The following is a 27,338-nucleotide window of genomic DNA, read 5'->3' on the forward strand; positions in this document are numbered from 1 at the left end:
TGTGGCGATTTCAACTTCTCATGGTTTGAAAAATCATCTAAGAAAAGGACCTCATCTACTGTAATATCAACTAGAGGAGATAAATGGTTGGAAGCCATGAAATCAAGAAACTGTGAGATGGTTAATGGTCATATCCAAGGTGATATTCCCCCAAGCTCTACTTGGCATAGAGATAAAAGTCTAAAAACATTAGATTATTTTTGGATTTCTGTTTCCTTCTGGTCAAAAGTAGAAAGACTGTCCACAATCAAAACACCTTCAAGTGATCACAGCATACTGGAGTTACTCTGTTTACTAGAACGATGTCTAATATCACCACAGTATAGCTGTCCTCTGGAGGTGAATGAGGGATTGAACAGGCTGCGAATTAAAGATCATCATATCTGTCAGTTGAGAAATGGCCTCAATGATGATATAATAACCATTTCTAACAGAGTAAATTACGCACCTTTGTTAATCCAATTTGGCACTGTAAAAAAAGAACATACAATTCTTTCCAAATTCAGAAAAAATATGTATACAGTGCCCAGGTAAATCAGCAAAAGAAACAAATGCATAAAAACATCAGACAAATTAAAAAGAAATGTAAAAATATTCCTGAAGAAATAAAGGAAATCAAAAACTGCAAAATGAAATATCGAAACTGGTTAAAATCCTTCCAAATAATCAGATATCAAGAACGGGCTGAAACAATACTAAGCCTAATTGTCCAACGAAATTCAAGAGACATTTGGAAGATTCTAAATAACAATTGTACTCAAGAAGTAAGTTTAACTAATGGAATATCTATGTTTACCTGGGAACAGCATTTTAAGAAAGTCTTTGAAAATACTTCAGCTCAAGGCTCCTTGGAGCCCGAGCTTTCATCGGCCCCATGGGATGTTTGTGAATCGAGAGACAAAATCATTGCTATCATAAGACAATTGAAGAACTCTCGTGCAGCAGGCCCTGATGGGTTAACAAACGTTCTCTTAAAAGAGAAAAAGGACCTTTGGGCCAACTTCATTGTGGATTTGTTTGGACTAATCTCTATAGCCAAGTTGATTCCGAGTTCATGGAGGACTGCAATTATTGTACCCATATTCAAGAAGGGCAATAGAGATAATCCTGCCAACTATCGCCCTACTGCCCTCTTGGATATTATTGGCAAAATCTTTGCAACATGCTTACAACAAAAACTCACCAAATCGGCTTTCTCTAACAATCTAATGGATAAGCGACAAACAGGCTTTACAAAGGAGGTTGGAACAGAAATTAACCTTCTCATAGTAAATTTACTCAAGCTTGACACAATGAAAAACAAGGGGAAAATTTTTGTAGCATTCATAGATATGCGGCAGGCTTTTGACCAAATCAATCGCACAATTTTATGGAAGAAACTAACATCATGGTCATGCCCCGCGAACATCCTTTATCACTCATGGCGCTGCATACAGGTACTTCAATAAAAGTACGCATTGATAACAAAGGCTCCGTGACGAAAGAGATTCCAACCTCCCAGGGAGTGAAGCAGGGCTGCCCTTTGGCAGCGTTACTGTTTAAGTTATATATTGCTGACTTGCCGGAGGCTTTTGTGAACGTTCGCTGCTTTCCACCGAAAGTAAACAACCATCCAATCAGCTATGCAATATATGCCGATGATATTGTATTATTTGATCAAACGGAAATTGGATTACAACAGCTTCTCCAAGCGCTGGTTTTGTATTTACAAGCCAATGGTCTTGAAATTAATGCCGGAAAATCGAAGATAATGTCTTTTGGGTCAACACATAAAAGATCAGCCGAAAATTTTACCTGGTCTGCATCAGGAGAAAAGATTGAATCTGTGCAAACCATACGATATCTAGGAATACAAATAAATAACTCAATCAGAGAACAAGCCTGGATCTTAGACCTCAAGCATCGCTCTTCAGGGTAAACGCTTACACAATGAATTTGGCAAATTCACCCTGATTCCAGTCATGACCTTCTATCGTCAAAAAGTTATTCCTGCCTTGACTTACGGGGCAGAGGCTGGACTCAATATTGATAATCGTATCTGGGCAGTGTTAGAAGGCCAATTCTGGAGAGGAGTCTTGGCTCTTCCAATTTTTGTTCCAATTGTGGCAATAAGACACGAACTTGGCCTTGACCCATTAGACGGCTTGATTCTATGGAAGTCCATTGCCTTGTTACGCAAAATGAACTTAAACACAGTAGCCCCAGCATATGAAATCCTAAAAGAAATGGATACCACACATTATGCAGGAATGCTACATATTTGGGCTATGAAAGTCAGAAAGTCATTGGCAGTCATCGATATTTCCTGGGAAACTGTCTGCAATACACCACGGATTGCCAAAAAAAATTAAGATCTTGGTATTGGATAAAAAATGGAGAAGCGTTGCCATCATCACTTAATCTAGGCATGACATGCAACAGCCTAGATAAGTTACCTAAATACCTAACAAAATTTCCATCAAGACACTACCGCAATATGTTCCTAAGATTTCGGCTTAACATATATAAAACCAAAGAGATGATGTATTTGAGACACTACAAAGAAATAGCTGATAATAAATGTAGGTTCTGCAAAATTGAGGTAGAATCACTCAAACATCTAGTCTGTGAATGTGACCAGATAGCGACTCAGCGCTCATTCTTCCTCCAACATGTAACATCAACCTTTCAACTAACTGAACATCTGTGGTATTCGCTGGTAGCTGGAAACAATGCTAGATTAATTTGTGCCCTGGTAGATTTTCTTGATAACATTTTGGAGGAAGACTAATGTTAAAAACTGGCCTTTCACTCGAGAGAACTGCAACAATAAAAAAAAAAAGAAAAAAAAAAAAAGAACCATAATGGATTGATGAACTCATATGATGGTGGATAGATGAAATAGTAGTAAGATGAAGAGGTTGTCTCTAATTTTGTAATTAAAGTTATGTAAAAAACTAATTGTTACAATAAAAAAAAAAAAAATATATAAACATGAATAACGCCTAATGACTATAATGTTTGCCAATATGTATTCAACAAGTGAATCAACCTTAAAAATAGAGCCGCCTTAATTTACTTTAAAGAAAACTAAACCAGATATTTTCACTACCTGAAAACTCATACCATAATGATATTTTTTATTTTGTATGTGTGACATGCTTCAACAGATAAGCCTCTAATTTACTAATGTGATTACATAAGTGAATGGTCCAAATGACCATACAGAAAAAACTTCAGTAAAGGCCCAATAACATCAATAAATGAAACCATCATCATGTGGAATACATTTTCCAGCCCCAACAGAAACCCCCCTACAACAAAAAACACATTTCCCCATTTCACCCTGTGATAAGGCAGGGGAAGACAAGGGAGATCAGAGCCAATAAAAACCCTTTGTTTCACCATCAAACCAGGAAGAGTCAGGGGATGATCTCATAGTAGGAGGATCTTCTCTGGTTGAATGACATTGAAGTGATCCAATGAGAAATAAGGAATTGACCTGAAAGGTGCTTTTCTTTAATACTGTACTTTTGTTGTTGTTGTTTTAGGGATTTGAGAAGATTGGGGAGGATAGAGTATCCCCTGAGGAAGAAGTTGTTTATGAATGGGCCTTTTAAGTAAAAGTTTAGCCCCAAAAGGTTAAGTCATGGCATGTTCCTGTTGAGCGTCATGCGAACATAACTATTGGCACTGTTTAGCCGAGTTAATAAGATATGCAAGATAATGAGCTGAACTGAGAAGGTGAAGGCGAATCGGAGGCCAGAGGCCTAAAGAAAACACAGCCGATCAGCTGTAAACCCCGATCGTCTCCACTCCAGCCACCACCGTAGCAAAGGAGGAGCCGTCATAGTGAAGCCTTGCAGAGCTGTCAGGAGAGCTCACAGCTGTAGCGCAGCTCTGATCCAGCCTCCACCATCGCGTAGGAGGAGCCAATGGAGAGAAGGCCTCCAGAGCGATAGAACAGCTGAGAGGTGATACTCAACCTGCCCAGCTGCACCGTTACAGTGAAGGAGGCCGTCAGTGAGACAGCTGATTCAGTAGGCATCATGTGTCGAGGAGGGGCCTGGAAAACATCGGTGGCACTCAAAACGAAGCTGAGCTATTACGAAGGTGAGGAAGGCGAGATGCACAAATAAGAGACTGGGCCTCATTAGGACCCTGGCGCTAAGTGTTTAACGGCCCCGTAAAAGGCTGCGGTGCCATTAAACACTTAGCGCCTTACTATGAGGTCCCTTTGCCGGACCCGACCTGAACGGGTGGTCTAGACCAGCCGTTAAAGTAGGGACCCGCAAAGGGACCTTGGTGCTAAGTACAGTACCGCAATTTGCGGTACCGTACTTAGCGCCTTCCCCAATCCCATAGATCCCTATGGGGCGAAAATGGGAATGGGGAAGGGCCATGGTTCAATGGGGAATTACCGCCCCGCCAACCTTGGAATGGGGTGGTAATTCCCCATTGAACCATGGCGGACTCGTTACAACACCGGCACCAACCATGGTGCTAATAGCGCCATGGTTTAGCGCCAGTGTTGTAATGAGGGCCACTGTATGGAAGATAAATTAACTGGAGAGACGAAGAGTATTAAGAATGGGATGTGTTAATAGAGTGGCAGAGAATAATTAAATCATTAAAGGGCCTACGAGAAAATAGCAGCAGATCCTTGAGCAGTATAGACATTCAGCCTCATTACAACCCAGGCGTTAAGGGTTTAACGGCACCGTCGGCGCCGTTAACCCTTAACGCATGATTACCATTTTAACGCCTGCCTTTAGCAGGCGTTAAAATGCAAGGCGCTAACCTGCCTTGCTGCTAATTACGGCACCGTAATTTGCGGTGCCGTAATTAGCGCCTTCCCCACTCCCATTATGCCCTATGGGGCAAAAATGGGATTGGGGAAGGGTAAATGGGGAATGGGGATTTACCGCCCCACTCACCTTGGAATGGGGCGGTAAATCCGCCATCCACCATGGTGTAAACAGAGTTTACACCATGGTGGTAAAGTAGGGAACTTACCGCCTGGGTTGTAATGAGGCCCATTGACATTAATGTTAAGCGCCACATACCCAAATACATTTAACAGTCTGTAAGGGAAAATACATGAAGGAAAATGTCGTTCTTTGGATGATCCTGAACGGAAAGAACCTGCAGGCTAACTTGAAATTGGTAAAAGGACTTTCTTCCAGTAACAAGTTCGTTAGACACACGGGCCAGGGCAAAGACTATAATATTAAGTGTCGAAGTAAAGAGCCAAAAAAACAGAATTTTAGTTGTTGAACCACATTGTTCTGAAAGACATTAATATAAACCAATGAACACATTTTCAAGCCAAAACGTGTACTGACTCATCTGCTCTATTGCACACCCCAAAAGCGTCTGTGATTTCTTTCGCTGGCACAGGGGTGTCACGCTTTCCACTGCTACGAAAAAGAATGGTTGCCTTTGCTTCTTTCATCTAAATCCAGCATAAAATGACCTCTGCTCAGAATGGCATCACCTTTTTCTGCATTCTTTTGAATACTAAAACTGCGCACATGACTTCCAAGTTGGCTTTGAAATTGCTCTTGATTCATTTTCCACAAAGATTGGGCCTTCAAGATAACCCCTCCTGGCATGTTTCATTTCTGCTGAGTAGCAAGAGGTGAGGCAAAAGCATTCCCAGAGCAGCTGGTATGCTGGGAAACCCCTTGAAAGGCCAAGAATTCGGATTTTAACTGAAACACGGCTTGAATTTACTTTTGGAATCAAATGAACTCACGCAAAGTACTTTGAAAGAAGCTTTCTCTCTCACTTGCTATGTGTCAGTTTCAAAGAACCCATTTGCCAAGCATATCCCTGTGTAACAGAAACTGACCAGAGCTATGAAAATATTTCAGAAAGTTAATGCCAAAGAAAATGTGTGCTACAGAAACCGCATTGGGAATCTCAAAATGAACTGAAATAAACACACATGTCAAAACTGTGTTTTGCAAAGCAAGAAAACTGCTCTTTTGAAAGCTAAATGTGAAATCATCTCAATATTCGCACATACACAGTATTGTATGTGTGGGGCTGGGGTGGTATAAATGTATATTGTATTTATTTACAAAAGGACTTGGGTACTGGGGAAGAAAGAGAGAAAAAGAAACATTTTTTTTGAAGTCTTCAGAACCAGCTTGGCAAGGCAGGCACTTAAAGATATCCAGCCTCATGGGAAAGGAAGCCCCTTTACAAATGTGAAAGGACCAAGGTGTGGAAATTTGCGACCTCATCAGACTTGACCACGGTTTGGTCCTCTGATGCAATATTTTGTTCACCCTCTGATCTGGTCCACACAATAAGGCCCAGATTCCCTGTCCGACTAAGACAGCACAAATAAAGTTGCTCCTTTCGGAGCTGCCAAATATGATGTAATATTTTGCTTAGCACAAAACTAACACTCTTATGGCTGTAATAATGTATGTTATGTTTTATATTCCTTCTATGCTCACCTTTGTTGAATATGTTTTCAGCTCCATAAGTATGAAGTAATCGTACCAAAGATGTCAGTCTAGTAACTAGACAAACTAATATCTGCTAAAATAATACAGCATTTTCATGAGCTAAATTATCACTCAATATCTTGTGTATGGATTTAGTCCACATTTAAACTATTAAGTCAAGAGTAATCAAGCCTACTTTTGTGGCATGTGTATGCAACTAAGCCTGTAAGAATAGTAGACATACAAATAGAAATGTATCGTCACCAAGTTGATATGTGGTTGGACCCTCCTCTTTTGTTTCCTACTTGTCAGAGTTGCCGGCATTTCCCCAGCAAGTGACAATGGACCCAGGGGAATTAGCACTTCAGAAAGTAACTGGAGGACTTAAAAGGGGGAGTCATGGCAACCCCTGTGCAAGTTGACCAAGGGAAGACATTTGGCTTGGGGTTGGAAAGACTGCTCACATTTGGGGACAAATACAGCCCATTTGATTAAAAAGACTTTTTAAATTAAGACATTTATTTCAGTAATCTAAAGAAGCAGTAATGTGAAATTATGACAGTTTAATGTCATTTTTGAACAAGTTATTAAGACCATGTGGGTCTTCCTGACGTGGTGGATGTGAACGGCAGTGTAAAGGCATTTCTGGGGAAAGTGTAAATGGCGGAGATAAGAAACTTGATGAAAACATGCCAGTCACTATTAGGCTTATGTGTAGCCATTTGTAGAATTTTAGATAAAATGTTTTCAATGAGAAATTTTGAAACAATGCCAAAAGAACGAAGCAGTATCGCACTGACTGGGCGTTTGAACGAGCATATTCCTTATGAAATATGGGATTTGCCTATCTGATTTTTATAACAATGACACTTGTAAATATAAGAGTTGTGTTGCATAACTTAATTTGGTAAAAGTAACTGTGGTGAAACAAAGACAGTCATAAAACAGCCACACTTAAACTGATGTCACTTCCTTGTAATCAATCCACTTGCAGGCAGGAGGGGACACCCATGGCATGACCTACCCCCTCCAAAGGGTATGTTCAGATTACTTTCACCCACATGATAAAAATCCTCTGATGTCATCCTGCCTATATAAGAAGGAGGCATAGGGAGACACACAGACACTCAAGAATCCAGACTTTCAAAATTCCCCCGCAAGACTCAAGAACCAGATCCAGAGGTAGCTGATCCAAATCCAGGCAGAACCACTGATCCAGAACCACCTACCGTGATCTAGATCCAGGCAGAACCACCCATCTGGTTCCAGGCAGAACCACTAATCCATGGAGAAAAGAGGAGAGGCAGCTGATCCCCTTTGGGATAATTCAGAGACCACAAACCTTTTGACCAGCTGTTCCCATAAAGGAGAGCCCAGCCACTGCCCAGTGACCAGACCCTGACCTCGCTGTCCAGAGACCTGGCTAAGCTGTCCCAATAAACCAACACCAGTGCATTTTGTAAGTATCACCTTCCCCAGTGTCAAAAAGCTGCAGACACTGCTCCGTTATCTTGCATTGTGTCCAAATCCTATAAGAATCCTATAAGAAACCCTAGTAATTTCATATATTCTCAGCATCCTCTGTTTATCCTGTCCTTAGAAGAATCTGCGTTAGTGTCCATATGTTAGTGTAACTCTTTTCAAATCAATTCAGCAATCTGTGTAATTCCTTAGTACCATTTTTAGATAAAGTAATTCATTTCCATATAAAGAGGAACGTGGCACGAATTGGTTAACATTGCAAATTAACCTCCTTGCGTGCAGTGTCTTTCTTTAATGATCTAGTCACTAAAATACAGCCTCAGTAGAAGAAATCATTTCTGTTAACAAAACCGAGTTTGCCCGTGAAAGTATTTTCATGATAAAATCCAATTTGCCTTTCCTATAAGGAATCCCATTATATAATCCCATAAAAAGTAATCCTTTCACTTTAGTATCTTACCTTTTATATGCCTTGGTACCCCATCAGAAAAAACTATTTTCGATTTGACTATTTAGCTCATTTCCTTAGCTGTTTGCTTGTTTATATCTGTGAAAAAAAGACGAAATTGCAATTCTGCCATGTGTGATTTGTGCTGCATTGCTTACCTTCCCATGTTGTAGTAGTTCCCTGCCTTGTAGCTTGTAAGCTTTCTTGCCTTTCAGTGCAGCCACACAAATTCTTGTCCTGTCCATTCTACTGCACATGTAAACTGACCTCTAATTATCCAGTGATTTCAGAGTGCCATTTTGCTCATTTTTCAAGGGTTTTTCATGTCATTTTGACCTCCCATTTTGGGGTGGTAGGCCGAATGTCCAATCTGATTTGTCCCTCTGATTTGTGACTCCTTGTCACTCCTTTCCACCTACACAAAATATAGCGAGCAGGTGTTTGGTGGATTGTTGCAGGGGGAGTGTCTAACAGATGTGCTATCCATAATTATGTCCAACAAGTGACTTTACTCCTACATCCATTTAAACTTAAGTGTCAAATGGCAGAAAGTTATAGTAAGTGTATCATAACCTTTTGCTGTATATTATCACCACACTGGTGATTGCTGCCTTACCTTTGATTTGTTTGATTTTGAATTGGAATTTAAAAGTAAATAAATATTGTATTATTACACACCTGTACAGTTCATGGTCCATTGCGACACATGGGGGGTCATTACGACCCTGGCGTTAAGGCTTTAACGGCGCCGTAAAAGGTGTCAGCGCCGTTAAACCCTTAACGCCTGATTACGAGGTCCCTTTGCGGGACCCGACCTTAACGTTAAAGTAGGGTGCCGCAAAGGGACCTCAGTGTTAATTACGGTACTGCAATTTGCGGTACCGTACTTAGCGCCTTCCCAAGTCCCATTGAGTCCTATGGGGCGAAAATGCGAATGGGGAAGGCCCATGGTGAAATGGGGAAATACCGCCCCGCCAACCTTGGAATGGGGCGGTATTTCCCCATTCCACCATGGCGGACTCGTTACAACACCGGCACCAACCATGGTGCTAATAGCGCCATGGTTTAGCGCCGGGGTTGTAATGAGGGCCATGGTGTTTGTCAAGGGGGGGTGTGAGACGGGTTGGGTGCCTTCTCAAAGCAGAATCCGAAATTAATAAAGTTGTAAAAGTATTTATTGTGCGCCACATCCCTCACCAGTGGAAAGAGTCCTGGTCTGGAGTGTGCCTTGTATTTAAATCTGTTACCACCATCAGCAAGTGTCCTACATAAATAGATAGCTCATATAGATGGATAAAAACAATGGGCCTCATTTAGCACCAAATTACCACCACTTAGGGGGTAATTCATAGAATTTAGCGCAGAAGTGGCACACTCGGCTGGCGCACAGAGGGAGCATGCGCCAGTCTGCCCCAGCCGTGTGCGCCAAAACCCATTTTGACGCACATCGTATTCATGGATACTAACATCCATAACCAGCCACACAGCCCTCACGTGCCAGCGAAATCGCGTGGAAAACTCCCTGCTCACCCCTCAGAATATGCATACCTCGCTCGCACCAGCGCAATCGCGTGTAAAACTCCCTGCGCACCCCTCGGATTACGTGTACCCTGCTTGCGCCAGAGAAATCGCGTGTAAAACTCCACGCGCACCCTCGGATTACACGTACCCCGCTCGCGCCAGTGAAATTACATGTAAAACTCCCCGCGCACCCCTCAGAATACACGAACCCCGCTCGCGCCAATGAAATTACATGTAAAACTCCCCGCGCACCCCTCGAAGTACACGTACCCCGCTCGCGCCAGAGAAATCAGGTGGAAAACTCCCTGCGCACACCTGGGAATACATGTACCCCGCTCACGCCAGCAAAATCGTGTGGAAAAAGTCCCCCCTGTGGTGTGGGCTGCCTGCGGGGCATGGACTGGGGTGATGGGCTGCCTGCAGGGCTTGCCCAGGGTGATGGGCTGCCTGCGGGCCATGGGGAGGGTGGATGGGCTGCCTGCGGGGCATACCCAGGGGTGATGGGCTGCCCGCAGGCCCTGGGGAGGGTGGATGGGCTGCCTGCCAGACATGCCCAGGGGAGATGGGCTGCCTGCGGGCATGCCCAGGGGATATGGGCTGCCGGGGGGCATGCCCAGGGGTGATGGGCTGCCTGCAGGCCATGGGGAGGGTGGATGGGCTATCTGCGGGGCATGCCCAGGGGTGATGGGCTGCCTGCGGGCCATGGGGAGGGTGGATGGGCTGCCTGCGGGGCATACCCAGGGGTGATGGGCTGCCCGCAGGCCCTGGGGAGGGTGGATGGGCTGCCTGCCAGACATGCCCAGGGGAGATGGGCTGCCTGCGGGCATGCCCAGGGGATATGGGCTGCCGGGGGGCATGCCCAGGGGTGATGGGCTGCCTGCAGGCCATGGGGAGGGTGGATGGGCTATCTGCGGGGCATGCCCAGGGGTGATGGGCTGCCTGCGGGCCATGGGGAGGGTGGATGGTCAGCTTGCAAGTGGGGTACGCATATTCTGGGAGTGCACAGAGAGTTTTACACGCGATTTCGCTGGCACGAGCGGGTTACGCGTATTCTGAGGGGTGTGCAGGGAGTTTTACACGCGATTTCACTGGCACGAGCGGGTACGTGTACTCCAAGGGGTGCGCAGGGAGTTTTTCACACGGTTTTGCTGGCGCGAGCGGGTCACACGTAATCCGAGGGGTGCGCAGGGAGTTTTACATGCGAACGGCCTTGCACGAGCGGGGTACGCGTATTCTGGGGGTGCGCAGGAGTTTTACACATGATTTGTCAGTGTGGGCCCTCCCAGGTGTGGCCGTCCCCCCTTCCTCATGGCCCGCAGGCAGCCCATCACCCCTGGTCATGCCCCGCAGGCAGCCCATTCACCCTCCCCATGGCCCGCAGGCATCCCATCACCCCTGGGCATACCCCGCAGGCTGCCCATCACCCCTGGGCATGCCCCTCAGGAAGGACACATGTCACCATGCACTTGGGAGCCCCAACTCATGTCCCCCACCCCACCCCCAGTGATGGGCACCTGCCAGCAGGCCCCGACTCATATCCCCCACCCTACCCCCAGTGATGGGCACCTGCCAGCAGGCCCTGACTCATGTCCCCCCCACCCTCCCCCCATTGATGGGCACCTACCAGGAGGCCCCGACTCATGCCCCCCAACCCCCCATTGATGGGCACCTGCCAGCAGGCCCTGACGCATGGCCTCCCGACCTACCCCCCATTGACAGGCACCTGCCAGCAGGCCCCGACACATGATCCACCAAACACCATGTCATAACAAAACAGACCCATGGCCCTAATTCCAACCTAAATCCCCCCAGCCCCCAGTACAAGCATGCAACCATCCACTGCAACCACTCCCAAATTACCCATGCCATGAGAGTCTGAAAACAACCAGCATGGCCATGAATACATGTCCAACAGAGCCACACAGTGGCAACACATGACTGAAGCAAAGCTCATAGAGACATGCACAAAACCAATGAGAGTACACAACACCAATAATGAAGATATATGAAATGTATTAAAAAACATAAAAAATGACATAATGAAAATCATACATGCAAATGAAGAAATAATGAAAGCAATACCAAAAATAAAGTATAATCCAATGAATAACAAAAATCCACAACATGAAAACTGAAAAGTGGTCCATCGCCAAAGTCCATATAAAGTAATTAAAAAACAAAAGCACAAAATAACATTTCTTCATAGGATGATGTAATAAAGAAAGTATATACAAGTCTGGTACTATTTACACTGAAAGTCAGAAGGGTCCATGATCCCAAAACAAAAGGAAACCTACCAAAAATCCTATCTAAAATACAACTATATACAAAAAGTGGAGCAAAGTCTGTGAACTCCAAATAAAAATATAAACCAAATGAAACCCAAACCTAAATATCTATATACAAAGGCGGCGGGCTAGTCCGACGGCTCACTTTTCGATGTTCCAGGCCAGGGCATCATCAAACACCACGTCGATGTTCCGGTGGCGGGCCTCTTCCCTGGCCTCGAGGTCTCGCAGGGATGTAGCCATGGCCTCCTCCAACTCCCTGCGAGTTGCCTCAAGGCACTCAGCCTGCCTCAATGCCCTGGGCATGGAGTTCTCCGCCCTGACCATTGTGAGCCGTGCCCTCTCCGCCCACCGCCGCTCTGCACCTATTTTCTGGCCCAACCGCTGCCACACGGAAGACACTCCCAATCCTGGGTCCTCCTGCCCGCCGGCCGATGCCTGCCCTGATGATGTTGATGGGCCCCGAGGCCACATGCTCCTACGCCGAGCCTGTCGCTGCCACCTTTCTGCTGCCTGCCGCCACCACCACGACTGCCTCTGGGTAGATGGCAACACCCAGGGCCATCGTGCAGGTGCCCTTCTTGAATGTGCCTGCACATCTTCCGTTGCCAGGGGTCCAGTTGCTGAGGTGACCAGCTGTGCTGGAGTTCCGACTCCCGACTGTGGCAGGGAGGGGATCTCCACTAGCCTGGCTGCATTGGTTGGGGCAGGTCCACAGGGGGCCCTGGTGTCATCTGGGCCAGAAGTCAGCACGGAGAACAACTGGCATATAGTGTGCACAGAGGAGGAGAGGGCCGCAAGACAGAGGGACAAATGTAGGAAACCCCAACCCCAAGCCCTCTCAACTGGGCCACTTTGGCACACGTCTCTTCGTGATGACATGCGTGGTCCCCCCAGGAAGCATGCACGTCATCACGAATTACACGAGTGCACAACGCGACACCAATGAGGACGGACTCGATCCTGTCACGGGTCCCCACGTCTGCAGGTAGAGGAGTGCCAGATGACGTGGACCTCCCCCCTACCTGCGGACAGGCCTGGGACAGGGCATCCCTGCTGGTGCATGGTGATGCAGTCACAGTGTCAGGGACAGTAACATGCACAGGTCCCTCCGCGGCTTCCTGTGATGCCTCCTGACCCTGCCCCTGGACTGCACCACTTGCACCAGTGGCACCACCCCCACCAGGCCCCATATGCAGCTTGGATGCAGCCTCCTCCTCCTCCGTACACACCACCAACCTGAATGGCTCCGCACAGTCTTCCACCGTCGCAAGCCCCTGTGGGGGCTCGCCCGTCCCTTCCACTGCAGCTGTAGTGGTGGATGCGGCACCAGTCCCCTCGCTCCCGGATGATGGAATTTCCTGGGAGGGTGACTGGGCCTTGCTTCGCTGGCCGGTGGGGGCATCCCTGCCACTTGCCTCCACAGCGCCGTCTCAACCCTCTTCTTCACTCGCCGCTGCATAAAGGGAGACATAGAACACAAGCATCAGGGTACTGTACAATAGTCCCCTAGACATAAAGTGTAAGCACATGAGAGGCACTGTCAAATGTCACTTCCATCATGTCCCTCCACAACACATGGGTCAGTGCAGGCAACACACATGCAGAAACAGGCATAGCATATGCAAAAGAAATGTGCATCCATGTCCAAGGCACCATAGAAACATCCAATGGTGGGTTGAAGCTCACATGCATCATGGGACATGCTGATCACATGCACACACATCAACGGAGGGTCATGCATCTGGCCCCGTATACCCCCAGACACAGTGGATACAAGGATGACTAGGCTGTATCAGAGAATCAACACATCATTACGGACATGTTTCATGCATCCATGGCGTTTACCAGTCAATCACACACCACTCAGACACACGGACATGGACACCATGCAAGTCCATGACAGCAGCACCCATCTCTCACACCTCAAACATGTCCAAGTACAGAGACAGGCATGCATACATGTGTGCATTCCGCATGCTGCTCCGCATGATGCATTGTAACACATACACCATCCATGTGTGTCACGCCTGACTGGACTCACATGCAGCACCATCATGTCCCTGCACACACACATCCATACATGACCCATGTCACACATACAGCCAAGTAGCTAACTACCACCACACTGCAACATGCACTGTTTTACATGGCAATGTATGGGCACTTACCGCTCGACTCCAGACGGGCCTGCATCCTGAGGATCTGGTGGTGAAGCACTGGACGAATGCGCTCCAGGACCCTCATCTGCTGGGTGGTAAACTGGCCCTGGTGCCCCACTGCATCCGCTGCATCTAAGAGGCGCCGGGCCTTCTTCAGTGTCCTGGACTTGTAGTCCTCCCAGCACTTCTGGACATGTTTGATGTCGTGGGGTGCCAGCCCCTCCGCATTGATGGCACCCACTATGTCCTCCAGATCCTCCTCTGTCCTTCCTTGTAGGTGCACAATGGTGAGAAGAGGGCATCATAATGCCCCAGGACTTGCTCCACCAGGATGCCAACTTCATTGGCAGTGAAGCTGGCAGCTCTCTGCCTCTATGCTGGATGGTCGCCACTGGTACCGGATGGTGTTGGTTCGGACATGGCAACCCCCGAGGCAGGTGTCGGTGGGCAACTGGGTCGTGGGGCTGGGCTGTGGAGCGATGGAACACCAGTCGGGAGTCTTCTGTTCCAGAAGGGGTGGTCTTAGCAACTGGACCCCTGCAGATGGCTTATATGCAGGCACCAAATGGCAGGGCACTGTTGGTGCGGGCAGGAAGGCAGGCAGGCAGCAGCAGATGCCTTGTAGGAGGCACACCAGGGCTCTGGGGCAAGTAAATGGCTTTCTGGGCAGGAGCGTGGTCTTCCATGTGTTGTCACGTAGCCAGCTTTATGCAGAGTGAATTGGCACGTGAAAAAACAGCACATCAGCGTGTAATTCGAGGAAAGGGCCGTAGCGTGTAAGCACGTATGTGATTTAACACGCGCAGGCGTTTCCCTCGGCACGGGTGCATAGTGATTCAGCACGTGAAAAAACAGCACGTCCACGTGTTAATGCGTTTAATTCGAGGAAAGGGCCTACGCGCGTAAGTGACAAGTCGCGCGCAGGCGTTTCCCTCATCACAGGTTAATGGTGAGCGGGGCCAGCAGTTCACTGTACGTGCTTTTCGTGGAGACCGACGCATGTGTTGCTACTTCAGGTTGTTTCACATGCCGTCCCTACTGCACACCGGATCAAGGACATATCTCTTCTTTTGGCGTGTGTTTTTCATTACCACAGTAGTCAGACGGTGAGTCGCGCACACTATTTTTCCCACTGCGGGTCCCCCTGTGTATCGCGTACCCATTTTCAAGGTCATAGTAGACTGCGTGTCCCATACATGTTTTTCTTGTCCCTGGGTGCCACTGTGTACTGCAGGAGGTTAATTCCACACATGTGGGCTATCAGGGGTTGCGTGCATGGTTTTACTGCAGTTTTGGGTTGCCTGAGCATTGCGTGATCCGTCACTTTATCACCGGGGTCACATACAGCCTTGCAGGAGCACAGGGGTGCTGTTAACATCTAGTACCCCACCCCCTTCACCTCTATTGCCCAGGACAATTGTTGTGTACACCGCCCATTGGCACTACTACATCTGTGCCATGGTTGGGAGGCCACGAAAGGTGAGGGGCACCTCAGCTGGGCATCCTCCAAGTGGCAGGTGTGGTCAGGGACGTGGCTGGGGTGACCAGGGAGTAGGGGGACTGCAGGGTGGCTGCAGAGGGGGAAGTGGCAGCAGTGCACTACTTCGGCAGGATGTTCTGCCACGTGTTGGTGCAGTCATGCCACCGCCCCCTGCGGTTCCAGGAGATGCAGCTTTTGCATCTGGCACTGGCGCCCATGTGACCCAGCAGTCCGTTTCAGCGAATACCACAGGCCCAAGGGTAGTGGTAGTTGCAGGTGCAGCTGTGGCCACCACCACCCAGGCTCAGGGTCTGCCAGCACATGCTGCATTTTCACCTGAAGAGTCCCAGGATGATTTCCAGGTGGTCAGGAGGCACGTGGTAAGTGCACGCAGGGCTGCTCTGACCGAGGCACATGTCCCTGGGACAGTGTTGTCATCTACTGCCCCGAGCAGCCAGGTGTTGGCAACTGCATGGGCAGATGCAGCGGACACCACCTCGACTGTGAGTCTGCCAGCCAGGCAGTCCCGGTCAATGACCTTGACACAGCGGCTGTTGCTGCACAGGGTCGAGTCAAGAGCACCCAGTAGCCACTGACACAAGTCAGGGCTTCCGTCCTAGTTCCACCTGCCACTCCCTTGGTTCAATCCACCAGCGCCACTGCCCCTACTGATCAGGGCAGCATTTGCCAGTCATGGTCCGGATCACTGCCCAAGAGGAGGAAGGTTGCACCTGCACAAGAGGCTGGGACCCCAGACACAGCTCCGGCCTCCGGCACGTCGAGGAAGAAGCCTTTCGGCAAGTAGGAACTGGACTTTCTTGTGGGCTACATGTCAGAAGACCACCATGATATGCCAGTGGGCCCAAATTGTCACACTACGCCTGCCCAGCGTTGGGACCACTGGAAGCTTGTTGCGGAGGGGGTTACTTCATTCGGACATGAGTTGCGCACAGCTAAGTAGTACAAAAAGCATTGGGATGACCTCTATTTGTATTTGTATTTGTTTTATTTCTATAGCGCAAACCAGGCCCGGAGGCTACCGGGCGCTTATCTTGAGACAGTGGTTACATAACAATATGACATTACATAAAAACATATAAATAGAGCATATAGATTAACATTGGGCTAAGATCACATTGCAGATTAGAGAGCTGATACATCCGTACACATGCATATCAAGGTATCACTTGGTCGTCAGAGGAGACAAGCCAAAGTTTGGCATTGTGTTTGAAAGAATTAAGGGAGGGCAGATTTCTGATAGGGAGAGGCACAGAGTTCCACAGTTTGGCAGCCAGAACTGGGAAACTGGAGCCACCGGCTGTCTGGTGCTTGAATCTAGGGATCTGTAGGCTATGGCTAGTAGCAGACCTTAGTGAGCGAGGTGGGATATACTGGGTAAACCGGAAGGATAGATAACTGGGGGCCTGGTTATTTAAGCATTTGTAGGTCAGGGCCAGTGATTTTAGTGAAATTCTTTGGGAAACTGACAACCAATGGAGGTTCTTCCTAGTTTCAGAAATGTGGGCTGATCTAGGGATGTTGAGGGCCGCTCTGATTGCGTTATTTTGTGTAATCTGTAGTTTGTCAAGGTTACATTGGTTGGTGCCTTGGTACAGTGCATTACAGTAGTCAAGTTTGGACATGACCAAAGTCCTAGCAAGGGTAGTGCAATTCTGAGAGGAGAGAAAAGGGCGACATGCTGTGATCAGCTTGCAAGTGTAGGCAGAGGCGGTTGCTACTGCATTCGTTTGTCTGTGAATGGAAAGAGGGGAGTCAAGGTAAATTCCGAGGGTTTTAGTATCTTTGGAGACTTTCATGGAATTTCCATCGATATTGAAGGAGCTGAACATAGGGTTCAGCTTATTGAGTCTCTGCTGTGTCCCAAGGATGAGGAGCTCTGTCTTGTCGTCATTAAGACAGAGCTCATGTTGTGCCATCCAAGTTTGAATGACATGGTAAATGTCATTCAGGGCTTTCGAGTCTACAGTGTAATCACCCATGATGGGGATGAGTATCTGGGTGTCATCGGCATAATGAGTATTGTTAAAACTGATATAATATTGTTTCGTCTTCATTGTATATGTTGGCCTATGCCCAGTCGCTTTGCGAGGAAATCCATATTACAAGGTTGGGACCTTAAGTGAATCAAAGCCTCCATTTTAGGTTAAAGCCGCCATTTTAGTTTATCGTGCAAAGTCACCCTAAAATGGCCGACCTGTGTTCTCTTGTTCTTACTTTAACCTCTTCAACCTCTGTAGGAGAGTTAATGTCCACCCTGCCTGCAGGCTACATGTTAGGGTCATGTAGACCTTGTCCTTTGTTGACCTCGGGATCAGGGGATTACTTGAATTGGCGATGTTAACCTACAAGTATACAAGAACAATAACGCTATTTGAACACGACATGTGAAACATCTGTTTGACCTGTATTAAAACAAATGTGTAAAGAGTGTAAAGTTAAACCCAGAGAATAATAGTGTTTGTTAGCAAATGTATTAAAAAGTAAACCGCATGCACGAGATATGTAAATTAGGAATGAACCTGGCGTGACCCTAGCCCAGTACATGATTAACTTGTAGGAGGCTGGACATTGTTATGAAGAAACTGTATAAATACGCTGATGTCCAGCTAGGATTACCTATTCACTGCTCACATTGAACCCTGCTGGTGGTCTCTGTTATGTATTGACGGCCAAATAGCTATTTGTGTACTTTGTTTTGTAAACTGTACAGTATTGCAATAAAGATTCTGGGAATCTTTACAAGCCTGTGTCGGTGTATTTCTCTTTGCATGGTGTAAAAGCCTTAATATTGTATTTTCTGATTCCACAGTATAGGTGACACCCAGATAATCGAGCACATCAAACAAGGGTTTAGTGAAAACATTGTAGAGGGTAGGGGATACACACAATCCTTGAGGAACCCCACAAGGGACTGGCGCTGGGTCAGCAGAGGAGGTGGGGGAGAATACCCTCATATGTCTATTGTCTGAAAATGATTTAATCCAGTTGGTGGCAGTGTCAGAGAAGTGGGCTGCAGTTTTTAGGTGATGACAAAGGATTTGGTGGTTGACCAAGTCGAAGGCAGCTGTTAAATCCAGTAGTAGTAGCAGGGCTAATTTACCTGTGTCTTTGAGATCCTCAATTTGGGTTTTGAGGTCTAAGAGGGCTGTCTCGGTGCCGTGCTTAGGTCTGAAGCCAGATTGTCTGGTGCCTAGAAGGTTGTTGGTTTCCAGATAGTTCTGTATCTGTAGATACGCTGCTCGGTCTAAGATTTTCAGGAGAAAAGGGACCGTTGTGATGGGCCTGTAGTTGGTTGGGACCTCAGGATTCAGCATTGTTTTTTTTCGAAGAGGGATGACCCAAGCATCCTTCAGGTTGTTAGGGACCACTCCCGATTGAAATGAAGAGTTGATAAAGGTTGTGATGAAGGGCGCAAGGTCGTGGGCCGATTCCTTAATGATAGGAGCTGGACAGGCGTCCCCTTGGCAGTTAGAGGGTTTTAAGTTGCAGATGATTTTCTCTGACACTGTGCTAAGCTAAAGCGTGCCTCCAATTACGCCATGACTCGGGTGACTGGCAGTGGGCCACAACCTGAGGAGGAAGAACTCACTCCGCACGAGGTGATCGCTGCAGAGTTCATACCGGCAGAATTGGTCCAAGGAGTGGGAGAGATGCTGGATTTTGACGCCCCGTCCAGTGAGCGTAATTGTGTGTTTGTCCAGGCCATGTGTTTTTTGCTTGTGCGATGTGTTGTGCTTCACTGCCATTACATACTATGTGTACATGGTTCTCTTGTTCAAGTCATGCAATGCTTCACTAATGCGTGCCTGCTGTGCAGCATGCTGGACATGTAGTGCAGACAGGGACTGTCCTCATCACCACACTTGCAACCTACTCACATGCTAGTCACCCGGCTGCCCGTCCAGTCCAAGTTCCAGCTCACTGGCCCTTCTGCATGTAGCCTGGGGTGTCTTTACACTAGCACTCGGACTATGTCATTGCATGACTGATGTGCATGTGTGTTCTGCCTGCATACGGGTACTCCACGTAGGCATGCTCCTTTGCCCCTCCACCCCCCTGCACCACTATTACACCATTGCACTGGTGGGTAACATGTTGGACGACTGCAATGGCCTGTTCAACGGCCCTGTGTACATGCACACTTCCCCTTGCCAACCTGCCAGACACATACTGTGGGGTACACTCTTTTTCCTTGATGCAGGGTGTCTCACTCGGACTGTGCAGATGGCAGATGCTCCACAGGGACATTAGTGCCCATTCATGCTCCATGTGCATTCCATGCATGCCCCTATGTGTCCTTGGCAGGATGATCATTGTAGTTCATGTCCAGGATGATCATCTATTCCATGCTCACTCTGGCTCAGTCCTGCATCACGCACATGTTTAGGGTGTCATAGTCTGTGTGGGGCACAGCCCCCCCCCCGTTTCAGGCCCCCTGACTCTGTTCAACTGGTGTAGTGCCTTCTGCACAAATGGGTGTACTACAGAGAGTTCCTCATGTGTCCTGCTTACTGTCCCATTCTTATCTGCTGTGTTGTCAGTTGACTCAGATGATGCAATTGACGCTACTCAACACTCTGTCTGCCAATACACAGTTTTCTGGTCAACCTTTCACTGCCATGCCATGCCTCCCTGCATTTTCACTGGGGGGTGGAGGGGTTTGCCTGCAGCCATGCAACCCATTGCATGCACATAGCACATGATGCCAGACCTTGCCCTTACACTGCCTTCATGTTTATTGATTGACATCATAATGTACTTGTTGATGTAGATAGTTGGTTACGTACACATGTTCTGCACTGCACCAACCCACTTCTGAGCCATGTTACACCATTCTACATGCTGACTCACTGCTGCAATGTCAAAGTGACCTGGCATGTATGGTCAGATTGTCATCCCTTCACTGTCATGAAAGGCACAGGCACATGTCCATCCTGTGACACATGTACTCAGTATAGGAATACTCTAGCGGGTGTTTAGCAAAGTTGATTGGTCAATCTGCGGCCTATACTAACTGGTAATCGGGTTGTAATGACTGTGGAGCTGCCTGCATGAATGTATGTGTACACTTTCACATACATCAAAGCAAGTAGCGTTGTAGCTGCTTGCTTTGCTGTGTAGGATGCTGTTCATAATCACCATACGGGTCTATATGGACACGGGTATATTTTTAACACTTTCAAATGTACATATGCAAGCAGCTTCAACGTTGTGTAATGCAAAAGTGCGGCTACTCACTTATGTGTGTGTGATAATGTTCATTTACACATGTGTCCTCTGCAGCTTTTTTGTTTAATGACTAATATGTAGTTGATTAACGTTAATGCTGCTGAGATTTCCACATTGCGCCCATTATGTTCAACTGGCACAATCCTGAAGGTGCACTGTCGTGCAATATGTGGACGCCCAGGCCCACTAAGCTGTTCTGGTGGGGCCTGGCCGTGATGATTTGACACACTGAATTATGGTTTAGGGCACATTCATAGCACAATGTGCTCAATCAGGCCCTTAGGGGTATTCTGGAGGCTTCATGGCTGGCAGCTCGGACTGTACTGGGCATTATGGTCCCTCATGCCTGGTTGCAGGCCCACGCTTTGCTCGGGACATTCATTATGTCTACGGGCCGAGCTGCAGATGGGTGTAGCTAAATTGGTGATGATGATTTAGTGATGCATGTGTACATGCGTATTCCGTGTGTCATGGTGTGTTTGGATTCACTTGCAGCTTGGCCATTTGGAAGTTCAGACATGCTTATGGTATATGCCATCTCTTTGTTGCCATCTGTCATTTCTGCCTGTGACATGTGCCTGACAGAGGTGGTGTGTGATGGAGGTGATATACTACTTTCAGTACATGTGTAGGCTTTGCTATTTACACACATCCATTTCTGCTTTTGGGATGTGTTTGCATATCAATGCCACTGGATGTATGCCGGAATTTCATTTGTGTGTGACATGTCTGCTTCATGTGTTGGCTGTCGATGTGATGTGTGTGTACGTTATGTGCATCTGACGTGTACTCATGTTTGTTTTTTCCTCATCACAGATGATGACGCAATGTAGCCAGAGGATGGTGATGTCATTCCTGACACAGGGTTGCTATTACAACAGCAACCCAGCACAAGTGGGGGTCGGGGATGGTAGGCCACGAGAACCCACTTGTGCTCCAGACTATTGTGTCCAGGCAATCAGTCTAGCTTGGATGATCACTGTGACAACGATGTTGAGTTGGATGCGAGTCATGTCCATTCGTCGACGGTGAGTGATTCTGATGTGGATGATCTTCTGTCCGTGACACCTGTACTGAGGGGCCAGACAGTGTTGGAACCTCTGCCTGTGGTGGATCGGGACACATGGTCACACTCCACACCAGTTGCTGATGTGCCCGGGGCATCACGTCAATGGAGGGATGTAGTCCTGCAGCCACCGGTGTTGCCAATCCAGCGAGGACCATAGCTCCTTGGGCCCCGTGGGTGTCATGCCCGGCAACGCGGTGGCCGTGCACCACCGGGGTATACTGAGAGGGAGCAATCCATGTATGCCAATTCTGAACAACAGGGGGCAGCTATTGATAAGATCGTTCAGAGCATGGAACGTGTGGGGCAATCCGTGCTCTCCCCTGCTAGGCAGGTGGATCTCCATCAGCGGGCAGCACAGTCCACGGCTCGCTCACTCAGGCTCGGCAATGTGGCCTCAGACAGGGCATGCCAGGCTGAAATGGTGTCTCTGCGTCAAGCACTTCCTGCTCATGCAGAGGCACACAGGAAGGCCCTGAGGGATGACCATCAATTCCTCAGATCTACTCTGGGTGTGCTCAACATGTCCCAGTAGAGAGGTTGGAGCAGCTTGAGAATACCATCTTGGCTGAGCTACATGCTTGCCAGTAGGTGATCCGGATGTCATGCGAGGCCATGCAGGAAGAACTCTGTGTTACACGTGCTACCTTGCAAGAGGAATCAGGTGTATCACGTGAGGTGCTGCATGCTGACCTACGTGTCATCGCCGCACAGGACCAGGCTTACCAGTCCCGCAGACTTGCTGCTGACGAGGGGCAAGCTGCACATAGGTGTGGTCAGAGTACTGTGCCACGTCCACCTTCTGATTTCCATCCAGAGGGTGACCCGGACGGCGACTTATCTCCCACACAGGTCGGGTGGTGCAGGTGTTTAGCCCATGGAGTTTTTTTTTATCTCAACATCATCGCATGTGGGTGTTGATATGCCCCCCTGTACCTTCCCCCTCCTGGGTGCCTCTCCCCGCGTTGTATGTGGCCATTTTTTATTATTAGTTTAATTTGTTAATATAGTTTAAAATTGTTTGTCTATTGTGCATCATGTGACAGTGTGGTGCTTTGTGGCTTTTGAAAGCATCCACTGTCTGTTCCAGCTGGGTCCATTCAAGCTTGTCTCGTTGTTGTGTTTGTGGCTTGGGGTCCTGACACATATGCCACTCCTGCTTCCCCTATGCATGGGCTCACAAGAATGGTTCGGTGTGACAACCATTTACACAAGGGCATTGGACTTTCGTCATATCTGTGGCCTGTCTGCTGCTGTACTACTTGTGTTTATACCCCTAGTGGGGATAATGGATGTTTTCTCCACGGCATGTCTGCAATCAATTGAACTGTCCTTTTATTGATGTTGATTGTGATGTATGTTCATTTCTTGCCTGTATTCGTGCTTGATGCACTTCATGCTGTAGATGGTAGCCTGCACCCTTTAGCTGCCATAGTCACACTGATGGTGGGATGAGGCCGGGTGTTGACAATGTCAAGTTGGTACGTGTTGAGTTCAGCCCCTGGGGATTGTGGCAAAGGAGGATGCATTAGGAATGTGACTCAAGAGGCACAACTCACGATCCAGTCCGCACCTGAGATGTCCGCCTATAGTACTACTACGCTCCATTCCGTTTGGACGGCACGTTGTATCTGTCTTCCCTCTTGGACTTTGATGCTGCCTAAGGGCGCAGTTTTCCTATTGGACTACAGCTCTTTTACTTGTTTTTCACACTCTGTTGTCTTTAGTCCCTGTTTTTCTTCCTGCTACTGTCCCTGTTGCAGATCTGTCCGCCTGTCTCTCGGGCAGTTATTCCATGTACTCTTACACTGCCTCGGTTTGCCTCAGTAAGCTTCTGTTCAACAGCATCTCTCTGTCGCTCCTCCTGTCTTTCATCTATTACATCCATGCCTTTATGTTGACTTTTGGCTTTTACCAATGCTATTCAACTGGTGTGGCTCTTAACTTGCTGTCAGCTGTTTCCGGCTATCTCGCATTCACTGTGCCTTTCCAGACTTGCGCTGTCTCTGCCTTTCTTTGTTTACGCTATCAAGGACTGATTGGATTTCAGCTCAACCATCCAGTTGTGCCAGACTCCTTGGTTATTTTCTACTCAAGTTCCAGTTCTACCTGTCAGGGTACAGACCCTGGGGTTGTGTGGGAGGTGGTCAGATGTAGGTCTCAGACATGGCCCAGTAACAAGCAGCATTAAGACACACACAGAAGAGATTCCAACCTCTTAAAAGCCTTTTATGCCATTTCTGCAGGAAAAGGAGACTCCAGACTACCTTTCCCAGCAGACACCAGCCCAAGAACTACAAAACCCTGCCGACGTTGGGTGGGGCACACATGCGCATGCGCGCATGAGCAGAAGCACGGGGCTCATGATCAGACATCCGAGAGAACCAGACGTGTTTCCAGGGGCTCCGAGCAAGGGGAGCCGCACGAGGGGCCACGCCACATCCGACCTTGCTCCAGGCCCTAGCACATGCAAGCTAAGTAGCGCCAGCACTGGGGAGTTTAGCCTGGCATTGGGGAAGACGTGCACAGTACAGCAAAGCCGTTCTGAGGAGAAAATGCCAAGAAGCTTTCCAAGTTGTCAGGGGTACACGCAGGGGGCGTCGCCCATATGCTTGAGTCACCCCTGCTCCAGAGAAGCGAAGTTATTAGCGCAGTAGCATTCCTAGCCACAAAATAATACAGCGTAATACGGAGCAAGGGAGGCACCCAGCAACACACAAACTCTAGTGCAGTGCATGTCATTAGCATATGCAATTAGCCATGTGCACTGCCTATAGAAAGCTGTGGCGGGCAGAACGCAACTTGTACTGAAGTCGCACCTCGCCACATGCGGCTAGCAGCACATCCAAGGCCCATTCTATCATGTGTGATTCTTAGCACATGGTCTTCCGTTTAACGCTGGGACACCTGTGGCTACCTTACCGCATTAACAGTGTATACACCATCACAGGGGCAAGTAAAACTATACGAAGGAAGCAGCAGACAAGAGTGCTTGTTTGGGGAAGAGTCACTAAATTTGAGGCATGAATGGTCTTATGTGTGTGTGGGGAAATCACTCACAGAATAGTAACTCACGCTCTCTTTGCAGCATTGAACTGCTCCTGTTACCGGACCTGAGAGTTTTTAGCCAGAAGGCCAGTACTCACCCCAGAGATAAGTCTCTTTTTGGCTAGCCTTTCGAGCCATTGTGTACAATGTGCATGAAGTACATGGTTTCTCTGATTGAGTATGTGTAATTGTCAGTAGTTGTATTTTGTATTTTCCCTACTTTCCCTTGCCCATCCACCTCCCCTCTCCTGACCCTCTTTCTAGTTATCCTAAATACTGATGTCTATCCAACCAACAGATCCCTAACCCTCTTTCCCCGCCGGGGTCTCGGAGGCCTGTATAAGTTTTACCTTGCAGGCACCCAGACCGCGGAGAGGGTGGTTGGTTTGTGCCACTCCTGCGCCTGGAGACCGGAGCTGTGACACTACCCATCAGTTGTGGCATTCTCATTGTTTATTGTGCACTAAAATTGCTACCCATCCTGTTGGACCTTGGTAGTTATTCTATCATTCTGTTTGGACATGTGCTTTTGCCATATTCAGCGACTTCAAGTCATCTACAGGAGACTCTTCCAGGGTTTTTTAGTGGCTACAGGCCTTTTCCCTGGTTTGGGGTTTGGCTCCTTGGAGATCTCTGCGATTTAGTATTTTTACCAGTCAAGGTGGCCTTTGAGGGGGCTGGACCCTATTTGCACAAAAGGAAGAACAAGGAAAACAAGGGGTAGGGGGATTCTGAAGCCATGTAGAGTAGAAGGAAGAAGCCAACGGACCCCAGACACAGTTCTTCTGAAGGTCATGGTGATGAGTAAATGAGGGAGGGCCTTTTGTTGTCGGACACTATGCTTGGGCTACAGTGTATGGGCACTCTCTGATATTCTCCTTGTGGGGTACTATGTACATGTTGTGTTCTGCTGGTCAATGGCTGTTCCTGTGTTGGGTTTACTTTGCAGGTGGCAGGGGATTGTTGTGGTTTGACATAGTATGGTGTACACATGGCCAATGTTTACTGTTCAAAAATGATGTGTACAGGACACTGAGGGTCACTTGATTGCACATGCATGTATTGAGTGCATGTCCCTACTGACACCCAAATGTACACGATGCTCCACCACACATACAACCACCCTTCCATGCCCACACGTGCACACAGATTGCTTTCTCTGGCATGCTGTGTCCCTGCAGCGCATAATCACTTACCATTTGGGGATCGTGTACATGCGTCACTGGGTTATTTTTGTTGCTTGTCCTTTTTATATGATGCTCAAGGTGTATCCCCAACACAATGGCTGCTCACTGTGCTGTGTGCTGAGCGGTGTGTTGCAGGAGACACCACAGAACACGGGTTTGGGATTTGAGGATTTGGATTGGCCAATGTGCATGCCAACAGGCATTCTGTCTTTTGTTGATGGTACCGCTGGTGGCATGCATTTGTGTATGACTTTGTATGTGTGGGAGGTTGTTGGTCAGTCATTTCATCTGATTCCATGTCAGGTGTGATTGTCTCAGGCATGTTTCCATTTATCACATGTCACTTCATATCTAATTGGTCATGTGTTGTGCTTTCGGTTTGCTCTTTTGCTGTTGCATGCCATGTCATAGTGTGGCTGACAAGGGTGATGTGGGTTGGGAGGGTTTGGGTGACATACCACTGATTGTCATGGCCAGTTTTGCAGGGGGGTGGTGTTATATACCCCTTGCATGTGTTCCTTTTGATCACACAGGATTGGTTATGTTTAGGTAGCTAGGGATGCACACAATGTAGCACATCCGTGGCAACATTCTTAGGGTGGTAAGGTTGTGACAGTTGACTGTCTCTTTGTCATCATCGATTGTCACCTGGTATGTGCCAGGCCTATGTGCACACCACAGGGGTGGGAGTTTAGGTGAAAAATGTGGCCACAAGCTGGGTCCCAGCTGCCTTGCCACGTAACTCTTTCCCCTCCCATGAGCAGCGCCTGTGCCTGTGGTTGGGGATTTGGGGGCACCACCATGTCCACCTTTACGCCCCGCCATGTTGCAACATTGTGCAGGACACATGTTGCCACAATGATCCTGCACACTACTGGGGGTGCATATAGTAGCTGCCCACCAGAGCGGTCAATGGAGCAGAAGCGTGACTTGAGCACTCCGAATGTGTGCCCCACTATGCCCCTG

The sequence above is a fragment of the Ambystoma mexicanum genome, chromosome 3q (assembly GCF_040938575.1).
Source record: "Ambystoma mexicanum isolate Mex_15411 chromosome 3q, UKY_AmexF1_1, whole genome shotgun sequence".
Taxonomy (NCBI): domain Eukaryota; kingdom Metazoa; phylum Chordata; class Amphibia; order Caudata; family Ambystomatidae; genus Ambystoma; species Ambystoma mexicanum.